Source organism: Aphidius gifuensis, linkage group LG1 (assembly GCF_014905175.1).
Source record: "Aphidius gifuensis isolate YNYX2018 linkage group LG1, ASM1490517v1, whole genome shotgun sequence".
Taxonomy (NCBI): Eukaryota; Metazoa; Arthropoda; class Insecta; order Hymenoptera; family Braconidae; genus Aphidius; species Aphidius gifuensis.
In genome coordinates, this window is record NC_057788.1 from 30,017,459 (window position 1) to 30,030,250 (window position 12,792).

At 23.1% G+C, this 12,792-nt stretch overlaps 1 protein-coding gene across 1 annotated transcript in view; it reads right to left on the reverse strand.

Moving 5' to 3' along the window:
• The window catches only part of LOC122860326 (epidermal growth factor receptor), a 40,782-nt gene that overhangs the window by 15,716 nt on the left and 12,274 nt on the right, over positions 1-12,792 (reverse strand).

Consider the following 12,792-nt stretch of genomic DNA (forward strand, 5'->3'; position numbering starts at 1 on the left):
TTTTAGAGTATATAGATTTATGAAAAATGTGATAATTAAAAATTTGAATAGTTAAAGTTTTTACTTGTTGATCATGAAGTTATGAGAAATTGAGAATTAATTTTTTTTCAACTTGCTGGATGATTAAAAATTTTAATCAAGGGTTAATGTTAATTTTAATTTATATTATTAATTAAAAAAAAATAAATAAACAAAGTAAAGGTCCAAAAATCCAAAAAGTTATGCAAAAAAAAAAGAAGAAAAAAGTTTGTTTTATAAATTAAAAAACAAACAAAATAATTGAAATAAAAATTAATTATTTAACAATAAATATTTTAAACAATAAAAACTAAAAAAAAAATCATCTAATCTTTAAATAGTATAAAAATTAATAATTGAATTAATTATTTTAAAACTATATAAAAATATATTTTTACAAAAAAAAAATTTAAAAATAAAATGAAAAATAAAGCTACAGGTGAAAATTTTATTCAAGGACTAATGTTAAACTCGAATTTATATTGTTAAATAAAATAAAAAAAAAAATATAAAACAACAAAAGATGTATGTGAAAAAAAAAAAAACCCAAGACAAAGATAAAAAAAAAAAAAAATTAAAAAACGCGGTTAAAGTTTTACCACGACATCCCTCGTATTTATCGACACGGTTTTTTCATTATTATTATTATATATATAATGTTTTTGTTTTTATTTTTGGATTCTCTTGGTAGATATATTGGCAACCCCTTTTTCATGGACCACAAAGATATATACATATATATGCACTGCGGCATCTTTTGTAAAAGCAAAAAAATATATCGGCGTTGACGACACGTCGTGCCTTCGTGTTAACTGGCCTGCTTATGCATTCATATCCTTGTTCAACGACACAGGAACGCCCTGATTGTTTTCACAAAATGCAACAATCCCTGTATCCATGTATGTCGGCTTTTTCGTTATATCATCAACAACAAAATAAAAATACAAAAAATACAAATTATATTCAGCAGCACCAAATTTTTCTAAACTTTTTTTCACCTTTTTTTTAATTTTTTTTATATTTGTAAGAAAAACTTTTAAATAAATTACCTAATTCAATTGATTATTGATCATTTGTTTGATAAATATTTAATTTATCAATTACAATTTATTATCATAGATAAAAAATATTTAAAAATCGAAATTTTTTTGAAATTAATTTCTAAGAATTTGTAGACAATTTTCGTAATTATTTTTTAATAATTTATTTGTTGTTGTAAAATTATTATTAATTATTGAAATTTAGGGTTTTTAACAATGCTTTTCTTTGCTTGATTTAATTATTATTTTTTTTTACGTGTTGAGTTTTTTTTTTTGGCTTTTTTTCTGATCGTTTGACATAATGAAGGTCTGGTTGTTGGATAAAAAAAAAAACTTGATAATAAAAAACAAAGGATAAAAGAATAAAAAAAAAATTTGAAAAAAGTGTACGAGATATATTGTGACGTGTTATGTTATAAAGTAAGAACGTGATTGTGGTTACGATCACAGTGAGTTTTAAAAATAAAAAAAAAAAAGAATAAAATCATCGTCAGCAAGTAGTTTCGAGTGTTTCGATTTTTTTGATTTTATATTTTTCAATGTAAGGCATTGATTTAGAATGGAGTTTTAAAAATATACTGCAAAGAATTGGTGTCGGCATCGTTGGCATACCAATCGTGATAAAAAAATCAAATAAAATTTCCTTCAAAATACAAGAAAATATTATTAATATTTTTTTAAAACAAAAATAAATTTTTAAATGTTATCCTTATTTAGCAATAGCTGTATAAAATTTTATATAGATTATTTTTTCTCCGTTTAAATAAGTTATTGAAATTATTTTTTAAATAACAATAAACATAAATATCTATTGACAATTGTCTATTTTATTTTTTTCCTATTTTTATTAGACATTTTCAATTTAAAATTTATTATATTTACAATTCGTTTTAATTTTATTTTATATATTTTATTGAAGTGAAATCAGATCATAGTAATATCGATGTTTAGTCGGGCACATAGAAAATAATTTTTATATATTTATATTTTTTTATTATTTTTAAAACTCGAGCGAGGCCAACATTGTTGACGTGAAAGCTGACTTGTTCTGTCGTAATTGAGTCTCGCATGTATTTGCAAATGCAGCTTTCAATCTTTGTTTTAAATTAAGTATATAACCCTTTGACAGTCAAATGAATCTGTATAATTGCAGCATACTTCACAATACACATTTATTTATTTTCATTTTTAAATTTATAACCAAAAAACTTTTTATTTTCATCAAAATTTCAAGTAAATTTAACATAAAATATGGATCTCCTTTTAATTTTCTGGATAAATAATGATTAAAGTTAATAAAATATATTCATCACACATTATTAAAAATGGTAAGATTAATTATTATTAATTAAATAAATTATTATTAATAAATTATCATCAAATTATTTCCAGGAATTGTTAAAAAACTAAAATTTTCATTTTTTAAATTTATCAGTGCCAATGAAATAACAACAAATAAATTATTACAATTTTTGAATTTAAAAAAACCACAAAATGAAGATAATAAAAAAATTAATAATGATAATATTAAAAGTAATTATGATTATCTAAATAGCAAATCATACGGTAAATTAATTGAAAAATATATGAAAGAAATTGATAATAAAAATGAAAAAAATAAAAAATTAAATAATATTTTAAAAAATGAACCAAATAATATTTTATTGTCATATAAAATAAATAAAAACAATAATATTATAAATGATAATAAAAATTTATCGTTATATTTAACAACAATAATAAATAACGAAAAAAATATAAAAAAATATAATAAAATTTTAAATAAAGACATTGACAAAATAACTGTATTTATTAAAATAAAAATTTCACTTAAACTTGATGAAATTAAATTTGAAAATTTAAATAAAGAAGTTAATAAAATTGATAAATTATTATTTAAAAATATTAATATGTCAATGCGTCGTATTGTACCATGGTGGACAACACTCGAATCATTTCGTTGTTGTAAAATAAAATTAAATAATAAAAAATCAGATCTACCTGGACCTCCCAGGCGGAAAATTTCAATTGAAAAAACTCAACCATTAATTATAAATCATCAAGAGCCACCAACGACGTCATCAAAAAACTCATCGCAATTTGAAATACCAAAGAGAAAAATTATATTCCCAGAAAATTTATATAATACGCAAAAATATTTATCAAATCATGATGAATTAAAATTTTACAAAGCTACCAACAACAACAGCAACAACAAAACAACAAGTTCGAACATTGAAACTATAATAAATAACGAAAAACTATATGGAATAAATAATATAAATAATAAACTAATAAATAAAAGTATTATTAATAATAGTAATATTGATGAAGCTAAAAAATTAAATCAATTTCTAGTGGTGGATAAAAAAAAAAAATATCCAGCATCATCAAGATTTCCTGTGACACGTTTAAGGTATGTTACACCAGTTAAAAAATCATGATATAAAAAATATAAATAATATATATTGTAAACATGGTTACTTGGAAAAATGCCAAGACTGACAACTTATTTAAATCACCCACGCATAACTTGACTTTCACAATTTAAAATGAAAATGTAGAAAAAAAAAATAAAATGATTCGAGAATGAAAAAAGATATTTGCAGATGGAATATAATAATGTGGATATGGATCAATGGAAGATGTTAATTATTAATTAAATATAGAAAAAAGATTTTATTTTTTTATCATTTGAAATGTTGTGATTGTAATGATGGTGGTGGTATTCATTGATCATGATTAACATCATCAAAAAACACTGAAATAAATGGAATGAAAATTACTAGTTTCCACGGTATTTCTAGTCTTCATGAACATCAAATTACTGTATAAAAAAAAAAAAAAATATACTATAAAACTATCATGAAGTGTTGGTTGAAAAATCGTAAATAGTTCCGGTCATTTTACTGTAAAATTATTGCTGAGAAATTGAGAACAGAGCGTGACGCTTCACCGAATGATGATAATAAAAAATTAACATATTTATCGTTAAATATATTGAAGAAAAAAAAAAATCACAAAAATGCAATTCAGTATTATAAAAAGGTAAAAAAAAAATGAAATATTTTCTGATGCATTGAGATTTATAATAAAAATTGATTGAATATGTTGGTATTTGAATGACAATATAAAATTTCGTATAAAAAGAAAGATAAAAATATTTGAATTTTAATAAAGCTCCCCCGCAAATACAAGCAAGAATTTAAGAATGTCATAATGGACATGAAGAATGAGTATGTTATTTCAAATTTTTCTGGAACGTTATAGATGCGGAAATTAAAATACGAAGCTTTTAAAAAGATTTCATAAACAATGTCAGCATGTGGATACATAAAATTCACAAAATTTGAACAAAAAAAACAGCAAAGTGATTTTTTGTATTGATGAAATAATTGACAATGAAAAATTGATATATCATTGTTACAGATATGAATCTTGAATTGTAAAATTCTTGATAAATATATATTTTAAAATATAATTCATAATTTATATACACGTCAGTCACGGTTTCCAGGAAGAAATTTGATGATTAAAAATCTCGTTAAGCTTCTTGTGTAGCGGCATCTCTGAAGGGCAATGAACACAATGAACGCCCCCAAGATAAATGAGGGCAAGTCGGCAGGTAATCAAAGAAAATATAAAAAATAATTTTTTTTGCTTTGAAATGAAAAAGACAAAAAAAAAAAATATAATAAATAGAATTTAAATTATAATAGAGTGTAATATAATAAAAAAATTAAATAATCAAAAATGGGTTAGAGCAATAAAAAATTTGTGAAAAAAAATACTTGAATTTGTGTGTTGGATAAAAAGTTATTGCTTTTATCTCGTCCAGACTTTGTTCAAGGTGAGAGACAACGTTGTGTCGAACAACGTTGTATTGCTATCGGCCAGTTCTGATAACCGGTCATTACAAACATATATAATGCCGTGACTATTTTTGTTGATGCAAAATAAAAAAAAATATATAAGGGCCAAGATATAATAATACATTTAAAAATGTAAAAAATCAAAAATAAAAAAAAATATACATATATAAATATAAATAAAATTAAAGCCAGAGGATATCACGCTCCAACGAAACCCATCATTACTTGCACGCGCAACAACAAAAGTGGCCAAGACACAATCTTAGAAGTGCCTGTTGAAAAATTTTAAAATGTAATAACAAAATTCTATAGACAATAATAAAAACAAGTTAATTTAATTGCAAGAATATATATGTATTAAAAAAAAAAAGATGATATAAAATACAGGATTAAATAATATAAATGAAGATAATACCATATAAGAATAAAAAATTATTATTTTATATATTATAAATGCATATGGAATATAATAATTTTAATATTAAATATGAAAGGAGAACTAGATATCAAGTATTTGACCTCACTCGCGACCGGTTTGACCCCCCTCGATTTGTGTTTATATGTATATATGTATATACAACATTGATTTATATCATAAAAGTATTTTAAGCTTATAAATAACTTTGTGCGCACAATATGTGGCTACAAAAATTCTCTGTTTCATCGTTTATTTTATCAGGTTTTTAATTCTTGACGCAGGTAAAAAGATTTCATCTTTGATATGGCCAACAAGACATAACCATGAATTTCATTTCATCATGGGACCATCTATAGCTTATTTCATCGACAAAACAGGCATTGGAAATATTTTACTCTTTTTAATTAATATATATATTCTTCTTAAGTATTTATAAATTTTAAAGGGTACGACAATAATTAAATATCATCGTCGAAATATTTTAAATTCAAATTTTCCCGGGCTCAAATTATCGTCTCGATAGAAATAAAATTTCGTGGTAAATATAATTATTGCAAGAAAAAAAATATATGAAAATATTCTGTTGCGTGTTGATTGATATGAAAAATATATTTAAAATTAAAATTAATAATTATAAAAATAATACAAGCATAGTGCGGGACATTAAAACATAATGATATTTTGACAATTTTGAATGTGTCAAAAATAATGACAAGAGTATATATTAAAAATAAAAATAAATATTGCATTTAACAATTTATTGATGCAATTTAAATTTACTTTAATCACACATCTTTGATAAATATAAAATTAATAAATTTAAAAATTAATTAATTAATCATCGTATTGTAATGACTCAATGTTATTATTATTTCAAATTTAATTTTATTAATATTAATATTTTAAATATATTCTATGAAATGTTTATTATTTTTATTTATCATTTTAATTTATTATTATAAATTTTGGATTAATTTGTAGCTTATATTTTTTTACTTGCTAGAATGCTAGTGGATATCTTTGATATTTTTTTGTGGATAATAATAAAGCTTGTTGTTTATTCATTCAATGGTATGCACTAACGAATGTATAAATATAAAACAAACAAAAGAATCATTTAACGACAATGTGATGCAGTAAATATATATTGTTAATTTGTGTTTCCATTTTTGGATCTAATGAGAATTCGTAATTAGTGCATGTGAAATATATAAATAATAAAAAATAATAAAAATGAAGAATAATAATTAAATAGACTGCAATGGGAAGGGGTGTTGAAGCCCGAAGGGAGAATGTGTTAAGAAACGATTAGTTTGAAGGTGTTAACGAATGTCTGACTTATGGACCTGGTTGCATTGGAATCGTTGAATTAAACTGACACTGATTAACGATAATATCATGACCAAAAACAAGTATAACAAGAAAGCCAAATTGATTTTACATTTTATCAATTCTTCTTTACACTTGATTTTTTTTTTCTCTTTTCTCTTTAGACATGAAGGTTTTATCTTTTTTTATTTTCATTAGAAGTAATGGTTTTATAATTTATTTATTTTTTATTTTGTACTTCAATCTCACCAAGGATAACTTGTTTTATATTTAAAAAATTTAAATGTTTGTTTTAATCAAACATGCAATATACAGATATTTAAAGAAATAAAAATTACATATCATTTTATATTTATTTCGCCGGAATAAAAAAATACTTTGAGAAAAAAAAAATTTATATAATCTTCAATCATTTCAACGAGAGATAGCAAATATTTATAATCCATATCTCGATATATTTTTATTGACACTAAGATAAATAATATTTCCACTATATATAAAAAAAAAAAATATATATTTTTTTTTAAATCCATGACAAGTATAAATCCAGAATGTTGAATTTTATATTTTTTTTTTTGTGATAAAAAGAAAAAACGCTTCATTGCACACATGATTTTTTGAGTGCATTATTAATCCTTCATTGGTCTGAAGATTGTAAAATATATTTTTAAAAAAATGTTGAGATAAAAAAATACTAAATTAAAAAAAAATAAAGATTAAGGTTTAATCCGCTCAGACGCTTCTTCATTCTTTATCTAAATTGGGGATTAATTTTTTGACGGAAAAAAAATTCTTGGAAGGACAACTGTGCAACAATAAAATAGCAACAATAATCACTGATTATTATACATACTTAATTGTAAATATATATGAAAAAAAAATAGAGAGATTTATAAGTGGTGGTTATGTCCTTTAACGACCTTGTCCAACAGTGCTAATTGATACGTCGGTTCACAATAAATTGATTACTTTATAGCAACATATATAGATTGCATTCCCGTACATAGATATTCACCTTCTCTCTTTTTTTTTATTCAACCAAAACAATCCTTGCGTTTGCCTTTTACAGTGTCAGCTATACCTCCAATCTTTCTCTCATACCATTATTATTTTTTTAGTTGATTTTCTTTTCATTTTTTAATTAAAAATAATATATGTACACATTGTGTATTATGTATTTTCAAATTAAATATATTTATCCACGTAATTTTTAGTAAATAAATAATTAAAATAATTGTACTATTGTTCAAGTTAAATGGCAAAATAAATTCAAACATTTCAAGTAGATACGAAAGTACATGCTCAGACAATATTGAGGTATTTAATTTTTACAAAAATTTATATAAATTTTGTACTTAAATTTTTTGCCAAGGTAAAATGGAATAGTGAGATAAAAAAAAATTAAAAATAATAGTTAATTAAAATTATCGAAAAATAAAATTAACCACAAATGCAAAAATGAATTTTATATTAATGAAAAAAAAATAGCAAAAAATAAAAATAAAAAAATTTAAATAAAATATCATGATTAAAATTATTAAATCGTGATTGAGCATTAAGTAACTTTCTATATTTTATAAATTAATCATTATTATTTACATCATAACTTGGAATATTTAATTTTTAAAATTTTTTTAAATATTCCAAGTAGATAAAAATGTAAATAGTCAGACATTACATTAACATATCTAATTTAACAAAAAAATATAATTATCTTTGAAAATTTGTTTAAACGTTGATAAATGATAAGAAAAAAAATAAATAAAATCTAATTGATATGTAAAACGAAATACATTTTATATGAAAAAATTTAATTTACTTGCTGATTAGATTTTTTCTTTAAATTTAAATTTATTAAAAAAAATGTTGGATGAAGAAAAAAAAAACTTGTTTTATTGATAGTTGTATTAATCGAAAAGACAAATGTGAGACACTTTGTCTTTTCAACTGTCTTTAGTAGGTGTTTAAAGGGTAAAATAATGAATCGTCCATTGTCACGTCGTGGATACACGCTGTCTTAAGTATCACCTTCTTTTCCTCTCAATGTCAATAACTAAAATCATGGTGGTCTTGTTGATTCTCTCTTTATATTCAACATTCAACGCTTTCATCAAGACTAATTATTCTATCCAGCCATATGAGGAAGACAATAATTAACTGTCTTTATTACACTTTTTTTATAATTTTTTTTTCATTTGTTTCATTAATATCCACACTCATCAATGACATTTTCAACTTTTAATTAAAATTATTTAACTTGAACAATAATATTATATAATGCAATTTATTTATTATATTTTTATATCAAGTATTTGAAATAGTAAATAAACAACAACTAAATAAAATATTACCAAGGAAATGACATATAAATTTTATGGATTTTTCTAATAATAAAAAAGAGAAAAAACAAAATGAAAAAACAGGTTTACTTTTTAACTCTGGGATTTATTATTTGTCCACCTGTTATTCGCGAAAGTTGTAATGATCCAATCACAGCAAAGTCGCTATCGTTTTGCATAATATTTTTTTTTTTTTTCTACAATCGCTGTTTGCGACAAGGCGATAATAACACACATGTGAAATATTTTTCTCTATGAAAATAAACAAAATACATATTTTTTAAAAAATAAAATTATTCAACAATCAAATAATTCAAAAATATATTTAGCTATTTTTCGAATTGTCTTTTAATTACTCTTTTAGGAAAAAAAAAAAAAATAATTTCTTTCTTCATTTAAAGACCACCTCGACTATAATCCAAGCTTGAATTTATTATAGTGGCTATTCGGTGAACGACTATACTTTTGATAAATAAAAAAAATGAATAAAAAAAAAAAAAAGACAACAAGAGGAAATGTATCGAAAAAGGAAGACTCATGTCGATTCCTTATTTGGTACCTCGTTATGGACACAACTGCTGTCAGAATATATTTTTCGTTAGTCACTGGGTCACAATTGATTTTGACTCTTCAATGTGATTCAACTCACCCTAACATTTATTCTAAAATACAAAAAAAAAAAAAAAAAAAAATTCGTGTCTTTTCGAGTGATCGAATTATTGCATTTCTTTTTAACATGTATCAACAAGAAACCTATCATCATATTCATATGATGACAAAATTCTTTACCCTTTATCTTTTTTTTTTTTCATCTTATATATATTATTTGTAAGTTTATTTTTTTCCTTATCTTGTCTCATTTAATTTTTTAATTTTATTAATTATTTTAATTTTTAAATTTGTACATTTTTATTTTTACTAAATTTAATTTACTTTTTAACTTAATTTATTTATTTATACTTTGAATGTGAATGTTATTCATCTCCTTATTTTATTATAATATATATTTTTAACAGTTAAAATAAAAGCTTAAATATATTTGCATTTAATTCTTTCGCTCCATCTAAGTAGCTGTGAGTAATATACTGATTTTTTCTTTTTTTACATCAGCTGTCTCAATATGACGATGATGTCACACCATCATTGCAACTGTCTCGATTAATAAATAATTTAATATTTATAAAAATTAACAGCTTTTACTCTCTATCCCCCTTCTAACCCCCCCTCAATGTACCAATCAAGTACCAATAATAACAACACGCCTACAAATTCACGCCACACAAAAATGGAAATATACCGTTTTTTAATGTTTCAATTTCTTCACTTTGATTTCCTTCTTGGTTACGCCTACACTATTTTTTTTTTTAAATTTAATTTTTTATAAATTTAACTTTTCTAAACATTTTTTCATATTCGATTGAATCAATCATTCAACATTCGAACAAAAGACAGTGGGTGCATTTTATAAATACATAAATTAATTTTTTTTTTTTGAAATTTTATTCTCTATTTTGTTTCAGCAAAAAGACAGTAATTATTTCGATATTAGTAAAGAAGAAAAATATCTTGATGAACCAGTCAATTTTTTTTTATAAACCGGAAATTTAAAGGTTTGGTTTTTTTGTTTTTTTTTTTTTTTGATTTAAGCTGAGATGATGAAGTAAAAGACACCTTTGTGAAAAGACATTTATATTGACTCGGTGTGGTATTGGCTTGTATCTTCGTCAATTAGAAATAAACATCACCCAAAAGACCATGAAAAACCTTGTTTTTAATATAAAAAAAAAAAAATAATAATAAATAAATGTATTTATATAAAAATAAAACAGTAGTAAATCCCAGAATTCGATACCGGAGGGATTCGAAAGAATGACATTAACATACCACAAAATCTCATGTTAAAAATAAAATAAGAAATGTTTTTTTTATTTGTCGTTTTTTTTTTCCCATTATTTGACAAAAGTATTGATGGAATTTGTTGGTTTTAACTGGAATCGATCGTCTTTCGCGCCTTTTAAAAGTTGAACGATTGAGACAACTAATTAACGGGGTTTTTAGTTTTGTATAAAATTAAACAAACATTTTATTGATGAGAGTGTCTTAATCAACAGTTTTAAACTTGATCGGTATATTTATATATAAATAAATTGCTTCATTATAAATAAAAATATATACCATTATTTTTAGCATAAAATATAAATTTATTTTTTTCGATATATTCTTTGAAAAAGTTATGTTATTTTTTATATATATCAATGATATATTGAATTTGTTTTTAAAAAAAAAATAATTTATAGGGTGCATTGGGACAGTGAGTATCGATTTGTATATAAGTCGATAAAATTAAAGTTGTGTTTGTTCATCGTGTACTGAGTTTCAAAGAGTGAGATATAGTGACTCTACCAGATATGGCCGCCATTTATACCGGTCCAGCACCCATACATCTTACAATTTATTTTTTTTTTAAATTTTTTTTTCATTCAGTCCTTGATGCCAAACCCCACGCAATTTGTTACTCTCCAGAAATATATTTAACAGCATCATATACATCAAAATAATAAAAAAATAAAATTACGAAATAAAAAAAAGCTCTATCCCTTAGAAAACTTTTGTAAACAATTTCAAAAAAAAACCAAATTTATATATAACAAGATAATAAAACATGTAAAAAATAAAATAAACTATATATTACAACAAAAAATAAAAATAAATTAGGCAAATAATAATGATGAAAAAAAAAATTAGACTTGATTTTCTCGTGTTATTTAATACGACTTTGTTATTTTTTTCAGCCGAAATAATTTCAGTATATAATTTGTGTAGTGATTCTCAGATTACATTATTTTACAGTTGCCATACTATCTTACACTATTTTTTTTTTTTTTTTTTGAAAACGTTAATACAATGTTTTTATTCTTTATAAAAAAATTTTTTTTCTGAGAATAAAGACGTGAGGAAAAACACATAAGGAAAAAGTATGTTGAAAGATATAGAAGAAGAAGAAGAAGATGAAAAAAAATAAATAAATAAATAAAAAAGGTAGACAAATATCAGGTATATCAATGCAACGTTGCATTTCTTGGGTGAGAAAGAGAAGGAGGTGGTGGAGGAGGAGGAGGAAAATAAAAAGAAAAATAGGGTTTGAATTCAGTTGAGACAGAGATGAAGATAAAAATGAAGAAAATAAAAAATGAGAAGAAGAAGAAGCCCTCGAAGCCCTCGTAATCTTTAGCCCCGGGGGTCAAGCCAAGATGAAGAACGTTTCACAACGTGTGCAAGGTTTGAAAATAAGATTCAAGATATAGAGAGTCTCTACTACGTTTCAGACATTTTAGTCTCCAGGGAACTTTGTTCCTATATACATTTAAATATACATATAATATACATACGTATATTACTTTGCAGGTATTAAGTCTTGAATATATATATACTGTCTTTTTTATTTTATTATTTTTTTTTTACCTTTATAACTCTTATGTATGTATATTGGCTCTTCGTGGCCTCTGGTGAACATTATGCGCCTTTGAATCGTGAGAGACAAAGGCAACCATGGATCCGCTGGAAAGATAACTACTTTCCAGAAATTCTCAAAAAACATTATTTATATATATTTTTTTTTTTTTTTATTTGATAGGATATCTTTGAAATAATTTTCATCATTTAAAAATATATTTATATTAATGATATTAATTTTTTGAATTTAATTTTCATTTGATTTTGGAGTAAAAAAATTGTTAATTTTTGAAAATGTAAATAAATAAAATATTAAATTCAAT